Raw genomic sequence first — 17,500 nt, forward strand, 5'->3', positions numbered from 1 at the left:
ATTGGGGATCGGAAGAGTAAAGAAAGGCGATACAGATTAAAGTTTTCGCTTCACAATTGTGAACTTTTCAATTCTATGTAGCATCACTCAAAAATCGTCTGCATTCGGGAGTATATATATCCCAGTTGATACTATATCCCAGGGCAAGTGTTTCCTTTCCCGATGTCCTTGATAGAGGATTGCTGATCACAAGAAAGCTATTGATATAAGAGTTCCAAGTTAGTGAATATATGTTGATGATCAGATGATTACAGATATTCTCTTAATGTCGTAACTACAATTCCGTACCCTTTTCAATAATGTGACCTACCGAATTAGACTTGTTAACGGGATTGTAATAACATGAACAGCACGAAGAATGCCACATGTGGAGAAGGATTTGCTTACCCTTCTAGAGCACATGATGGCAGTATTTGATGGGCTTTGTGTTGCTCAGTCGTTAGTTTTTTTTTATGTTTTGGATGATGTTCATTGTTTATTGGTCGTTTCTTTTTTAACCAGGGCGTTGACTTTTTTTATATTTGAATTTGTATGTTCCTCTTGTATCTTTCGACCCATTTTTATTATCAATAAGATTCAATAGATATATCTGCACATTTAAATATAATTAGTAATTGACTGGAAGAACAACTCTTAAAAACGACTACTGTACACACTTTAAAATGTGTAAGTTAATTGTAAATTCAGATCATTTGTAAAATTTATAATTACAAAATTAAGGATCATGCACTAAAAACATTTGATGGAACACCAATTGAATATTATAGTACATTATTTGTTTTTATCTTGGCAAGGTATAATCTCAAACAGAAATGTGGTCAAATTCCTTAGTTACAATAAATCTTTTAAGCTGGAGTATAGAGATATAACATATTTTAATCGGAATTTTGTGACAAACAAAATCTATGAAGTTGGAGCCTGTTACCTTTCATTTGTCCTGTTGACTTCCAAATCAGAAAGATAATTACAAATTGCTGTTAATGTATATTTTCCTACATATTTTATATTGTTAAAATCTATGATAAAGTAGTGGTCTTGTTTGATTAAAGATTGACATATACTATTGTAACTATTGATAGTCTTTTTTTTTTTTTAGATTTTTTGAGTGCAATATCGCACAATCCTTTAATAAAATGAGAAAATGGATTACAGCAGAAAGTGTTATATTTGACTAACATTTGTCTTTATGTCTAACCTTAATAACATCATAGGGACAACATTTAATTCAATAATAATCGTATGTCATAATTGATATCTTATATTTTAATCAATTTTTTTTAAAAACTAAGGATTTTCTTATCCCAGGCATAGATTAACTTAGCCGTATTTGGTTCAACTTTTTGGAATTTTGGATCCTCAATGCTCTTCAACTTTGTACTTGTTTGGCTTTATAAATATTTTGATATGAGCGTCACTGATGAGTCTTATGTAGACGAAACGCACGTCTGGCTTACTTAATTATAATCCTGGTACCTTTGATAACTATTATATGCTATGAATGATAATTTTCTACATGTACCATAGAATAAGTGTTTTAATATATAATAACAATTCTCCGAAGAGTAAAACATATTTCTATAGTGTAAAGCTTTTGTTTTTTGCGTTTTATGACGTTGTTATTGTTAATGATTCTTTTTCAATAAACTTCCATATAAGTTAGATGTTTTCTGTATACTATTGCTGCTGTCTATAGTTTGTTGGTAATATTTATCGACTCTGCATTTAAGAGCACACATTCAGTGTTAACGAAATTTTGTCATATTTATTTTCCGATTATGACATAACGGAATGAGATTTGCTTACCGGGAGCTTCGCCTCATATGACCCTAGAGTAAATAGGCACTGCAATCGACCCGTTGCATTACATTTGCGAACAATTCCTCTGCATTACCCCTCAAAATCATTACGTTTGCGCGCGTCTTTTGGTTACATTTGCGCGCATTTCTGATCAAAATTATGATGTCGGTATATAATAAGTTGCAAATTTTAATAGACAATTACATCTGAAAAAACATGCTTGGTTTTTTCATGTTCTTTTGTAAATTTATGATAAGATGCTATCTGAACTACAATGCTCTTCTGTAAATTACCATAATCAAGTCAGTTTTTGTTATCTGTACTGAAAAAAGGTATTAAACGGAACAAATAGTAATTCATGTGCATTATTTTACTTTACATGTCAGATTTTCATGCCTTAAAACACACACCTGGGTGGTTCAAACTTTAGTCTGTATAATGCTTATCCGTTACAACTTAGAAAGTTATGGACTCAAATCATAATTAGCAGCAATTCTCAAAGTAAATTAATAACTGTTTCAGTTGACGTGATTAAAATGTTATTTTGTTTGATGCTTCAAATCATTTCATGTACAGAATGCCTTCCCAGTCTGAAGTTCTTTTGACCGAAATTATGAAGATGCTTGATTTCTTGATTGACGACGTTTTGGAGGACATATTATTCATCAATCAATCAGCATTTTCCTATAAACCAATTGCTCATTTTCTTGTCGACTTGTTCCATTAATCATATGAGGCTGATTTTATACAGATGCTTTTTAGGAAGAATAAAAAGAATGTTTCGGTATATTCTATCTTCACTTTTTGCTATATAGCTTAAAGCATATCAAATTCTCAAATTTCTATAGCTATGTCAAGCGCATCTATCCTATTAAACTCGTAATTGAACTTGTAATACCAGTAAACACGAGATAAAGGAATGTTTGTTTCATATCTTTACTTCATTTCGGGCCTTGTAAGGCTAGCTTTGCGTTATGGGCTTTGTGCATTGTTGACCTATAGCTTTTAATTTCAGTGTCATATGGTCTTTTTTGAAGAGTTGCTTCATTGGCATTCACGCCACATCTTCTTTTTTTAATATTAAACACATTAATTGAAAATAAGGATAGGTTAAGAACAAAACTTTACGACATAAGTAATGAGCTCAGCTGTCCATTCGTGAACATTATATTTATATGTACATGTAGCAACATTCCAGCAGCGCCTAATATGGAGTATATATATCTCCATCTGGATACGATATCTGCGGCTTGGATATTTTGTCATGAATTTTTTTATAGCGGACAGCTGCTCAAATGGATTTTGTAAAACCAAGAGTTCCTTACGGTGAACTTTAAAATTTCTAAATGATATAATGAGAAGACAAAAATGTAAATTACAGGAAATTTATTTTTATTTTGAACAGACTACGCAGTAGACTTGGACGTTATCTTTATAAGGGGGACAAGGTAATGATCCACATTTCATCGCTGTGACGTATAACAAGTGATCATTGTTGTTGCGTTCACCTCCATTAATATATGTTGGATTGGCATCTACACAGATATATGGGGAGGGTGTGTGACTGTATGCGCTAGCAGCGAGTATCCCATTGTACTCTTCTTTCCATCCAACATAGCATGTTTTCCTTCCAGGAATCATAACTGATGATGCTGTATCACGACTCCTACATAAGGAACAGGGTACGTCTTCGTCGTAGGAATCGGCGGCAAACTGATTACCTTGGAATTCTGTTCCAAAAATATAGCTACTCCCTGACCCAGCTTTATCACTTAGCTCTGGATTATTCGGGAGACAAAGCATATTTGAAGCACCACCATGGTAACTGGAACTCCAAGTGTGTTTTTCACCGGCTGCATAACCTGTTGAATAATCAATTAAATTTAACATTTCTGATACTTAATAATATTATTAATTCGCATATTTTAACAAAGTTGATTCGTTTAGGGATAGTCACATGTTTAACTATATTTTTGAAGGTAGAGAAAAAACGGCGGATAACAAAAAGCATATTGCACAGCAAAAAGGATATTGCACGGTTGTTTTAAGAATATCTAAAAACCGATACACTTTGTGACGTCATGTTATGAATTTCAGGATAATGTTAAACATTGAAATAAATGATATTTGTAATCGATTATTTGACGAAAAAAAAAAAATCAAATACATAAGATGTCAAACAAACAAAAAAAGTAAATGAAATAACAACTAATATTTTGTTATTGCCAAGGAGACAATATGATATCTATAAAATTCCAACAAAATCATATGAATTTGTTACCATAATGGCTTGAAATTAATTATATAACAAATATAGCCCTTTGTACATGTTGTATGAGGTCAATACGGGATATATCGACCCAAAGAAGTATTTCGACCTCGCACTTCGTCCTCAGTCAATATTCTACTTTCAGGTCGATATATTATTGTATTGACCTTATACAAAGGCTATGTTTGTATAGTATACACTGGATTCAATTATTTTCATTGTAACCACTTTTGTGGATTGAGAGAAATTTGCGTTTTTCGTCGATTTTCAAATTTTCTTTAAAAAAACTAGAAAATATGTATTGCGTTGAACATTGAATTTCTGTTTACATATGAACCGACAATAACTACGAAAACTGGTACTAAACGAATAAAAATAGATCTAACAAAATATTAGATACAAAAAGTGTTCAGGCAGGATTTCAAATACTTACTTCATTTATCCCGTTGGACATAACTGGACAAAAATATGTTTTAAGTCGCATTGTGTGCTGTTTCGAAAACATGTCAACATTTATTATTTTAAAACGAAATCAACTTTTAAAGTCGGTCATCAATTCCAGTGTAACAAAATTTGAAAGCAATATCGGGTACATCGATAGGATGGCCATCTATTTTAAATTCATTCATCATCATTATTATCCGGATTTAGTTAAGCCTGTCACACCGTAGAATAGGACACGATTCGTAAGGTAGAATATATGATAAGGACCTTATTTGGCCATTTATATTTGAAAATGGAAACAACTTATAAATATACGAAATAAAATCTTTCTGATATCCAAAAAGCATGAGTGTGACAAATGCCAGTACCAATAGTTTCGAAGACTGCAAAACTGCCTGAATATCCCTTTGACATTTTGTCCTAGAGAAAGTAAATTAAAGTTACCTTTCTGCATTTAAGATGTTCATATCATATCAACTTGTTAATTTATGAACAAAAGTTCGTAGGATTTTTACTTTTTTTGCAATTGAAATAGTCAAATAATGGCATTTATCTACCTACTCTTTTTTATGTATCCGGTATTGCAGGTTAACAAATAGATGCATCATATTTTTCTTGTATATAGAAATTCACAGTACTCATAAAACCGATCGAATTGAATGTTTCTCCAAAAACATTACAGTTGGAAGGCCTAAATAAAAAACGATATTCAACCATTGATGATCAAACATTGTAAATATTTTTGCTTTATCTGGATAAGGCGTTTAGTATTTTATACTACCTGAATAAACTAGTTCCGTGTTAATTCCTGAACAGTTACTCCTTCCCCATCGAATGTAGGTGGAACTCTGACCTGAAAAGAAATTTAGTACTTTATAACAATACGCTTTCCTAAAAAGCCTTTAAAGAATATGATAATAGGGGAAACACTCTAAATGTATAATATCTTGTTTATCATTCTTTTTTAATACATCGTTATAGTTGAATGTGTAGGTCACACCGCTGGACCCATTGAAAACAATTTATGGTGTATTCCAAACACATATATATATATATATGTCCAATGATGCTGGATAAAAGCTCTTTTTCAATGCAAACAGGCTTAATGTCCGAAGCTTAACACTTATATTCGCAATATTATTATAGGATTTGTGGTTGTAAAATTTTGTCGTGTTATTTAACTATCTTAGACCAATGTTGATATTCAAGATTTTCTAAACCTTAAGCTTGTACAGACATATATATTCCAGACAATGAACAGAACCTTGTAATAAGGTTTCAACAGTACACTAATCATTTATGGCTGGAATGAATTATCAAAGTTACGTATGTTCTGTTCGATGTTAAACTATCCTGCAGAGAAGAAGATTTCTTACATTGTTAGGTTAAATAACTGAAACTTTTTCAATTTCTTAACGTATAGAAGAAGGCGATTTTATCATTAAAAATGTCTTCTTTCTTTTTTAAAGATGTTGGTCTTTCTTATAATGATTTATATTCATATTAATACATTTTATTTCATTCAAAACGTTATAATATTGTATAAGCTCAATTATAAGTCTGTAATGAAATAATTTTTGTTGCCAGTTTTGCATGTACCGAATTAAATGTATGTGCCCAAAACTAAAGTTTCCACTTTCCTTAAGATATAAAAGATAGTTATATTAAAAATATATATTTGTTCATATTATTTATACATTTTGTATATTTTCATCGGCCTTTGTTCTGAACATTTTAAACAAATAAATCTTTGTAAACTGAAAGCCATCCCCCTTTCTGTACAGTCGCATACGTTTACTAGGAAAACTCATTTAATGATAGGTTTCCTCTTTTTAAGTAATAAAAATAGGTTCAATTTTTCATACGTTATACTGCAAAAAGAGTATTTAAATTGGTATCAGATACATGTATTTAATTTTGCTTTTCCTTCAAAACGACATGAAACCTTTGGTGTTAATTCCTTAAAAGCTGCACCATATTTTCTTTTGAACCCAAAATTAATCTTAAACTACACATATATTCGAATCGACTGATATATGATATAGTCGTGTACTATTTTTGACGATTAATATTTTACGATTCCGACTTTGGTCACTGGTTTATAATATCTTAATTAAATTGCCTTGTAGTAAAACAATACAACTTTGACTACATACAGATGCAAAAGAGAAACAAAATATACCAGAGGGACAGTCAAACTCATATATTGAAAATAACTGACAATGTCATGGCTAAAAATGGAAAAGACAAACAAGCAAACAAAAAACAGAAGACACACCATAGAAAACTAAAGACTAAGCAACACCATCCAACCCCAAAATAAAACAGGGATGATCTCATGTACTCCGGAAGGGTAAGAGATCCTGCTCCACATGTGGCAACCGTCGTGTAAGTATCGTTTCATGGTGATTTTTATATTGCTGTTACATCAATATTAAATCTACATGGTCGTTTGTATTTGTCATGCATCTTCAATGAAAACACATAAAAACTTACCCTGTACAGTCAGCATATCACGTATGTGTTGCGCCTTTTCTGCCGCCAGATCTTTCTGTAAGGTTCCATACTTTGTTTGTAAGTCGGTCAGTGAACCTGTAACGGATTGTAAATTCTGGCCCATAGTAAGTAACGTTGACTCGAGATGTGCCAGTCGGTTAGCAATCACATCAGGATCATTCAGAAGAAGTCGGCGATATTGATCTTTGTCAGAAGCTTGACATCCAAACACGAACAATAATCCAAAAAGCAAAATAACGACACGAGACATATTGCAGACAATGAAATAACCAGACGACTAGCGTAAAATTGATAAGATAAAAACCGAGGTCACAGGGTTGTTCTCTTAAGGCAACATGACATTAAGACTAAGGATAAAGTACTTTCCAATTTGGATTTTCCTTGGATTTCGGTAAAAAAAAATGTAATCGGGAGGTACCAAGACCTTGTTCATAAATATTCCGATCAACTTTACAAATAATACACTATGGTCTTGAAGTAAAGACACTGGGTACTAACGTTGTTTATCTTTTTAATAGCATGTTATAGTATTCTCTTTTTTTTGTCTTTATGAATATTACCTATTGTTTTGGTGGTATCCTTTTGACTTGACTCTGTACTTTTACATCCCGTCGTTGTATTATTGTTCTATGAAACGTTTTATAATGTTGTCTTTCATTTTTGCTAATGTGCTTTATCTATACTAGTATTTTTTATTTTTTTTTTGTATTTCTTTGATACATATGACTTGGCGCTGTACTTATACATCCCGTCATTGTGTTTGATGTGTTTTAGCTTTTGATTTTGCCATTTGCTTAGGGACTTTCCGTTTTGAATTTTCCTTGGAGTTCAGCATTTTTGTGATTTTACTTTATACATAGAAACGAACTATTTGATAACAACTGCCATAGTTCTGTGTTGTCACAGGACATTTTAAGACAACAACAATGGTCGGTTGATCCTTGTTTTATGGCTGGCAAAACCCAGTCGCTTATATGACAATGTTAAAAAATATCGCTAAAATAACAATACTACGTGACACAAAATACAACACAAGCACACACTAAAACTCATTACAGAGAAACAACGTACAAACAAATAATACTAAAGCCGATACAACATGCAAATGGCAGAGCAACAACGAACATCTTCTATCAACGCAGAGAAAAACAGGACATCACAAGCAGTGACTCACTCACTCACGTAACGAGCACACAATCTCGATTTTTATACAATTATTTTCCTAATATAACTCCAAACAATTATCATGAAAATGAGATATTGAAAGGCAATTTTATGATTATTTCGACTAGAAACGATAAGTAATAACATATCCAAAATCATAACAGAAACATCAAAAATAATTACATGAATTTTGGATGTACAAAAGACCGAGACACGTCGTATAGCAATGCAAATGCACACTGGGTATAACAGTCATATTTCGGTACTAACGACAGACGACATAGTAGACCAGTTACTGTACTGTATCTGTTTGGCTCTGACAGATGAGATATCCGTATGTATCAAGGGAGAGGACCACAATAAAACTATGTTCTGCCCAGACATCCTAAAGAATGCCAACTAAAGAGTAATATGTGCGATTTGTGAATAGCAGGTGAAAGTTCCAATTAGCATATGACGATTAAAATTACAAGAAACAAACCATTAGATATCGATTTCCTAGCTTCTATGAGAAATATCTAATAAAGAAAAACGAGCAGAAAAAAGAAAGTAATAAAATTGTATCCTATAAAGTGAACATTTATCTTGTTTATATTGCAATAAATAACAGAATTTCTTGAACAATATTCCTTCCCTGGTTTGGCAGTACATCTTAATAAAGGCAACAGTAGTATACCGCTGTTCGAAATTCATAAGTCGATTGAAAAAAATCAAATCCTGGTTACAAACTAAAACTGATGGAAACACATCAAATATAAGAGGAGAATTGCGACAAAACAGAAACACAACACTAAAATGTAACACACACAGAAACGAACTATAATATAACAATGTCGATTTTCCTGACTTGGCACATGACATTTTAAGAAACAAATGGTGGGTTGAACCTGGTTTTGTGGCTAGCCACATCTCCCGCTGTTATGGCAATGTTAAATATAACATTACATGACAGGACTACAATACAAATAAATGGGAGAATATATAGGATAGAGAAACACACGAATGCTAGCTACGAAAAGGTACCAGGTTTATATCTTAATACGTCAGACGCGCGTTTCGTCTACACAAGACTAACAAATGACGCTCAGATAAAAAAAAGTTTGAAAGGCAAAACAAGTTCAAAGAGCATTGAGGACCAAAAGTTCCCAAAAGTTTTGCCTAATACGGCTAAAGTTTTCTGTCTGGGATAAGAACACCCTTTTTAATTAGAATAATTAATACTTTTGCAAACAGTAAATTTATAAAAATGACTATATATATAATAGATATACATGATAACACCGAAGTGGTGACTAACTTCAGAATAATTACGAATACATAAAACAACCTAATCGTTTTCAGTTATATTAGCTCGTCATCTTTTTATGTACAAGGTTCCGGATATTTATATAGTTTGGTCTCGACCATCAATGAAGAGATATTAAAAACTTTCCAAATGCGCATCTGATGCAGAAAAATAGTTACTTGCTATAATAACTGTATTGTTTAATCATCCCAAACTGTAAAATAAAGATAAGAATATTTAAAGCTGGCATGTAATTCCTCTCAGTCGAACTGTAATCGATAACCTTTGACACGTAATGTCTTCATTTAGATAAAGATATACACATTAATAATCGTAAATATTGTACATATATTAAAACTTTAATTTCTTCAAGCCATAAATTTCGACAATTTCTGATTTGACAAAGCATATATTGAATTTAATGGTTTGTAATCTGGGGTTTGCCAAAAGCTCAGTACAGAATTAAGATAAAAGAAATATACTATTTCAAAAGAAATATATATTCATCTAAATATTTTTCATTAAGCTACTCCTATCTATGTGAGTCACATCATTTTTACATCTCAGTACTTTTCAATGATAAATATGAGAAATAAGTTGGAAAATTATTTAACAAATATCTCGACCATTCACACTATGTTATCCGAGTAACTAAAAAATTCAGAAGCAATTATTCCTGACATATGAATATGTGTTGGGGTTACAATAGTTTAATTTTAATTTTTTATCTATACCTTCCTTCTTGTATTATCAATCAGTTGCCCAACACAATGTGTATAAAAGGACATAATATAAAAAGAACATTTTCTTGTAGCTCAGAGGGTGACAGATTGTTACCCCAAAGAAACATGGTCAACCACGGCGAAGCTCTAGATGCTCTTTATCAACCAAGTACACATATAAGAAAGCATGAGTTCTCCACAGTCATAACTTTAAATCGTAGAAACATTGTACTTTTATTAACAAACTAAATATGTCAGCAAAGCTGCCAATAGAGTTAAGTATTCAAAATTTACGATCTTTTAGATATAAATGTTTGCTTTCAAAAATGAAAATTTACGTAATTGTTACAGCACATTTTTACCTTATCGTAACGTGGAATAGACATTAATCAACACGAGTTTTATAACAAATGATGAGTATATTGCTTTTGTCTTGGTATGAGAGGACATTATTGTAGATGTATTAGATGATGAAGATGATTTCTTTTATTTATGGTAAATAACGCAGTTGTCTACGTGTTTATCTCCTAACCTGTTATCGTTGCCAATATTTCTTCCCTGACGTATATGTTGTAAGAGATTTGTATGAATTAAAGTACTCGTGTGGTAAATTGCAATTACACATTCCATAAATAATGTAACTTACATGTACATAAGGAGAAATTTTAGAAAAAAAGTAAAAATTTAAACTTCAAAATACTTTAAATCAAATTGTAAAAATTTAATAATTTTCACTTAAGTTTTGGTCTGTTATATTAAAATTTTGTCTTTGGAAATTCATAATTTTACTATAACAACTCTTCCTCAACAGTTGGTATAGTAAAATTATGAATTGCCAAAGACAAAATTGTAATATAACATGTTTATGGATCGGGAACTGCTTAGCCTTCTAGCTAGACTCTGGAGCATCTGCATTTATTCTCGATTTTCCTATAGTCTAACGTCATGTAGCTTGGATATATAATTATTTGGCTTTATGTCAATTTTCTTATCCTCTTGTTTCTCCGTTAATCTCATGATTTGAAATGCCCTAAGAATCTTCTTACTTTTCTTATGCAGATATTTTATTTATTTGTAGACTTAACAAAACTGAAAATAAACACATAATAAAACAAGAATGTGTCCCCGGTAAACGGATTCTCCATCCGCACTATCATTTTCTATGTTCAGTGGATTGTAAAAATGGGGGGGGGGGGTCTCTAATCTCTAAGATCATTTCATAGGGAACATGTGTACTAAGTTTCAAGTTGATTGGACTTCAACTTCATCAAAAACAACCTCGACACAAAACTGTAACCAAAACTTTAACCTGAAGCGGGACAGACAGACGAACAGATGGTAAAACAGACGGACGGACGCACAGACCAGAAAACATAATGACCATAAATGGGGTATAAAAAATATTAAAACTATGGGGTATAAAAAATATTAAAACTATGGGTATAAAAAATATTAAAACTATGGGTTATAAAAAATATTAAAACTATGGGTTATAAAAAATATTAAAACTATGGGTTATAAAAAATATTAAAACTATGGGTATAAAAAATATTAAAACTTGACTACTTTTGTTAGTCTTTCGATTTCTCTCTGATGATCTTGTATTTATGAGAGAAACCGTTATAATCAGTTACATCGCATTAGTTCTTAGCATTTTTGTCAGTTTATTATTGTACATACATCTATTTTCAATTGTTTATCATGTTTACGAATGTTTTCTGATTATATCCCTCTGCAAAAAACTTGAGACAAGCAATGATTAAGAATTGAGAGTTGTCAGATTTAAATAGATTACCTTCATTGAAAAAAAATAATTGGATGTGTAAGTAAATTCGTTCACCTATATATATTGTAAGGTTATTTCAATTGCTTTAATACAGAAATTATGAAAACAAAGTTAAGGTTTCCTTTTTTGTATCTGGTTACTGGCAGACTTGCTGATGATTTTAATCAGATGTAAAAACTTAACCTAAAACTATTACAGAAAATCTTTGAATTACCGTTACTGAGTATAGATAATAGGAAGATGTGGTATGGGTGCCAATGAGACAACTCTCCATCCAAATAACAATTTATAAAAGTAAACCATTATAGCTTTGTAAATGGGTTCATTCTGGCTATTCCTACATTATGAATTTTATAGGTAAAATAGTAAAATTTTATGTAGGAGTTCCCAGAATTTTTGTGTAAACAATGGGATTATGTAGGATTATGTTGCAACAACACTAAACTAATGAGATCTAATGAATCAAGGTAAATGCAGGTAATTCTTGTAGAAAGTAAAGAAAAAGAATAATTTATATCACAAAATATTATTTTTTTTAATAATATTTCATAGCACAGTTTATGTAAATAATATTCAAATGCACAATATAAATTTATAGCTATAATGACATGCACAAGTAATTCCAATTATTTACAATAATATATACTCACATAGTAATACATTGAACACGATTGAACATATAAGAGAATTCAAAGTGTCTTAATCAATGCTCAACTGGAGTAAGTTCATCATTCTGTAACCTTATTTTCTATTATTATCTATGATAATTAAGTACTTTTGATATTATATTCGTTTTTAAAAATCATAATTTGTTAAAATAATGAAATTAAGAAATTCTTTGTGCCTGTCCCAAGTCAGGACCCTGAAATTCAATGGTTGTCGTTTGTTTATGTGTTACATATTTGTTTTTGGTTCATTTTTTTTTATATATGAATAATTAAGGTCGTTAGTTTTCTCGTTTGAATTGTTTCACATTGTCATATCAGGGCCTTTTCAGACTTTCCAGACATTTAAATGCTTTTACTACTTTTTCTCTCATTTTATTTTTATTTTTCCAATGCTTTTACTTCCTTTTTCTTTCAATTAGTTTTATTTTTTAGAAATTCCATGGTTCTAAAATACTTAAAATTATTACTTCATGCATGTTTTCAAACAAAAAAAGTCTCATTTTTTACATATAAATAATGATTTTTATTTAATTTCCACAGATGAATTTACCTTTGACCAAATTAGACACTAATGACTAAAACAACATATTTTGCAATAAAAACATGTATTGTTCTTCTACTAATCCCCCATGTAGGAATAGCCAGAATAGTAAAATACAAAATGTAGGAATAGCCAGAAGACACCTGTAAATGATATCCATTGTAGAAATATGAGGATATGGTTTGATTTCCAATGAGACAACTCTCAATGCAAACATAGACTAAATGCCATAGAAGTTTACAGCTATAGGTCACCGTAAGACCTTCAACAACGAGGAAAACCCATATCACCTAGTATACTATAAAAAGTTTCGAAATGAAAATGTAAGAAAATTCGAAAATTCATCGTAAGACCGTCAACCATATGAAAAACCTATAGCAAGATGACAATCATGAAATACTTCAAACGGGAATACTCAAGACAGGTTAATGTAAAAAACAAAAACAAACAATAAACAGAAATAAAAAAATATCTACAGCAACAAAATACATCCAGTGACCTACAGGGGACAGGCACAAGTGATGTCGGGTTGAATATTCTTTCGGGGGCCTAACTATAATATTAACATGAGACCAGGATGTAACAGCATAACATAAGATCAACTTGAACATACTTTATTGTTCACTCTTGGTTGATGCTAGAATTGCCAAATCTTTTATTTTCTCTAATGAAGGTGGCATCTTGTTTGTCTCTTAGCGCTTCATTTTGGTATATTTGGTGGGTTTTTTTCTTGTCTTTTTCGACATAGTATTTTAACAAATTTGTGTATTCTTGCACATTTTTTTAGAACATCAAAACGGGCTCTTCCGCAAAGGAATCGACTGATAAATGAAGACCAATTACGATACACATGACTGTATATATAGTATCTAAAAACATTAAACACATGGGTGAACGGAGTAATATCTGTGTTGAGATTCAAGGTCATATTCTTCTGGAGCTTTTTTTATTTTTTATCTCTATCATATTTATTACAGAAACTACTTTTTTTAAGCACTTCCCCTCTCCGTGTTTTGAAAAATGCCGTTTCGCCAATCGAAACACACTAAAAACAAAACACTCGAGTCTTGTATGTATGACGGCTTGCATATGTATTCCCCTTCCCCTCCCCTCCCTCTCCCCCTCTCGCCGAAAATCAAATGGTAGACCCTTTGTAGTTGTTTTTAATAACGAAAGTATAACATTCAATCAAATTAGAACTTCAACGAATAGAATGACTTATAATTCTTACATAAGAAATCAGAAGAGAGGTTGTATTAGACAGATGGAGAAATAACGATTATACTATAGTATGTTAATGCGTGCATTATTTTTTTTAAATTTGTTTATGCTTTTCTAAATTTTTTGTACTTCATTCATGATATAAATGTTGATGCTACAAATTTCGTTCTGCATCTTTTGAGATCTTTGTTACCTTTAACCACGAGTAACAATTTTAGATAACCTTTAGGATATTTTTGATCACTTCATCTTTATTTAGTTTGGGCGAAGTTTGATTCTTTAATCATACAAGTTAATAACCTTCAGATTGTGATATTAACAAGGACAAGTAACACAAATAACAAATAATGCCAAAAACTCTGATTATAAATTTCAAGCAACTTTAAAGTGCATTAGATCCGGATATAATATTGAGGGATATATGTTAGTGTGAGACAATCTTTGTGTACTATTAAGAGCGATTAACTGTGTACTGCCATCTTGGATTATAAAATAGCAGTGCACAATCGCTCTAATACTTGACTTAAACCTGCAAGTTTTGGGACGATTGGAAACATTTTGTGTGAGAATTTTACTCATTTAACAAAACAATATGCGATTTATTGCATTATCAAGTCTGTATTAACAAATACCAAGGGAAGATAACTCTCAAAGTGATTTTTTTTTACAAAGGAATAGTGATCAAAGTTTCAACTTGTACTTGTAGCAAGAAAACATGTTCGGTTACACTTTTTTTTATTAATTTTCTCAAACTATATAATTAAACCTGCCTTCGCTTTTTTTATTTCACAATTCTATCTCATAGATTTCCTTTTATTCACAAAAAAAAAGAATAATCTATGCAAAATAGTACAGTTTTGTACGACTTGCAACTTGAAAAATTGCTCGTGGCCCATACTTTTGATTATATCTTGGAAAAAAGTATGGTAAAAATTCTTTATGATGAAATATAATGTGATGATCGACCTTCAAACCTAATCATGACTGTATTCGTTGATAGCTGTTTTAACGTCAAGTAGATTCTTGTGAAAGGAAAGGTAACCCCGACATATTTAATTGCTGGTCAGATTTTGTATAAATAAAAGGTGTATACATACGTTAAAGTTTGTGACTGATAAAAAACGTATAGTTTTACATAAGTGCATAAACACATAATGAAAAAAGCATATCACCATAATACTGTCCCTCTGTTTCTCTAAAAAAATAGAAAAATAACCAACAATATTCTGACAACATAAAACGTAGCATGTTTGATGTGTATTTTAACACTCCAACAAAAAATAAACACCATACCACATTTTCAATAAAACAAGTGCTCTTATATCGGTGCTGTGTGTCTATTGTTTCCACATTGGAGGTTTTCGTACTGATCTGTTGATGTCAATTGAGCCATTCTAAACTAATTTTTATAGTTTGTTCATAGGGTGTGCTGATATTTGCATTTTTGACGGATATAATGAAAAAATAAAGTATATAACCGAAACTGTAAAGACAATATATAGGTGTACGCTTCTCTGCGCTTGGACTAGGTACAAAATGTACATATTAAAGAAGGTTGAAAATACAAATTGATCGCCGTGGAATATTTAATTATATTTATGGGAAGGTCCGTTGTTTATCAAAAAAAGATTTTTAACATGTATTTCATTGACATAAAGAATAAATCCGATGTTATAAAAATAATAAATAATGTTCAATTTTAAATCTAAAGAAGAAGTTATATTAAAATCAAAATGATTTTTTATTCAGACAACTAATTTAAAACGAGGAAATAATATAAGACATTACCAATAATAAACTGTTATAAAAGAATTTGGCTGTTTACACACACAAAAAATTAATTTAAACAAAACGTGTGTTGAGCACCATTATTAACGTGACCTCTAAAGACTGTATATACGTAAGAACTGATGGGACCATCTACAAGAAATATGGGTAACACCCGGAAATGTCATGGTAAAACACTTCCTAATATACAGATGTACCATGTCAAAGAAACTCTCCCGATTTTAACACTGTGTCTTCATTAAAACTAGTTTTGCACTTTCCATGCCAATATGTTTCTTTACGTGCCTTTCGTTCCGTACAATATGAAATTAAATAAATTCGAATCAAGGTTCACTCATTTCGTCATTTTGACGTGTATTTTTTTTTTTTTTTTTTACTTATTTCTCCGTTAATCTAAAACAGTTGTAGAAAATATTACAATCGTTGTGCACATATTCTACGATATCATAAAAATATCAAATAAATAAGTAGAAACCTACATGTATCTTTTCTCTGTCTATTGATGTTCCGTCACCGTGGCGGGGTCCTATGTGAGGGGACATCTGACTTGTTTTTATTCCCCTCAATTTGCTACATACATTTTATATACTAGTACATGTACCTCCTATAATGCCTGTACTTGGTAGTACATATAAAACTATTATCTTTTCTTTCGTTTATTCTCAAACATATTTTTCCTCCCTTAAGATATTTCATTCTCCCATAGGATATTTTTATCTGTAATGATTTGCTCTCCCATTGGATTTTTATTCTCCATTAGGATTTTTTTTATCCATTAGGATTTTTTTTATCCATTAGGATTTATTTTATCCAATAGGATTTATTTTTTACCCTTTGGACTTTCTTCCTCCCACTGGATTGTTATTCTGTATTGAAATCCTTTAGGATTTTTATTAATCCTATCGGATTTTTTTAATTTCCCACAGGATTATCATATTAAACAAATATCCTATAGAATAACAATATATACTGTAGAAAATGCTTTTATTTCTCCTAAAGGATTTTTTTGGTCTCAACGGAGAAAACATATCCTGTAGGATATTTTTATTCTCAGGCCTAATGGATTATAAATCCCATAGACGTCGCGTACGGTGTTGGTGATAATACGGGTTTTGCTTTCCAGTTCGCCTTTATTGCATTTGTTAGAAGTTTCGGAATTGATAACTATATAAATGCATATATCAAAATGTGCGTAAAAAAAAGTAGAAATGGAATTTACCTTAAAATCATTACTTTTTTCATTTTGTAAGTCAATTGATCCCTTATAATACTGATTTTGAGCGTGTGGACAAGTAACA

At 31.1% G+C, this 17,500-nt stretch overlaps 1 long non-coding RNA gene across 1 annotated transcript; it reads right to left on the bottom strand.

The window, feature by feature from the left end:
• Positions 1-3,168: 3,168 nt before the first annotated feature.
• On the bottom strand, positions 3,169-7,299 carry LOC143046586 (uncharacterized). The gene is made up of 3 exons (XR_012969167.1): positions 7,007-7,299; positions 5,292-5,363; positions 3,169-3,659 (listed from the first exon to the last, which is right to left on the bottom strand). It is a non-coding gene; the product is annotated as an uncharacterized LOC143046586 (long non-coding RNA).
• Positions 7,300-17,500: the final 10,201 nt, after the last annotated feature.

This window comes from Mytilus galloprovincialis, chromosome 9, assembly GCF_965363235.1.
Source record: "Mytilus galloprovincialis chromosome 9, xbMytGall1.hap1.1, whole genome shotgun sequence".
NCBI lineage: Eukaryota > Metazoa > Mollusca > Bivalvia > Mytilida > Mytilidae > Mytilus > Mytilus galloprovincialis.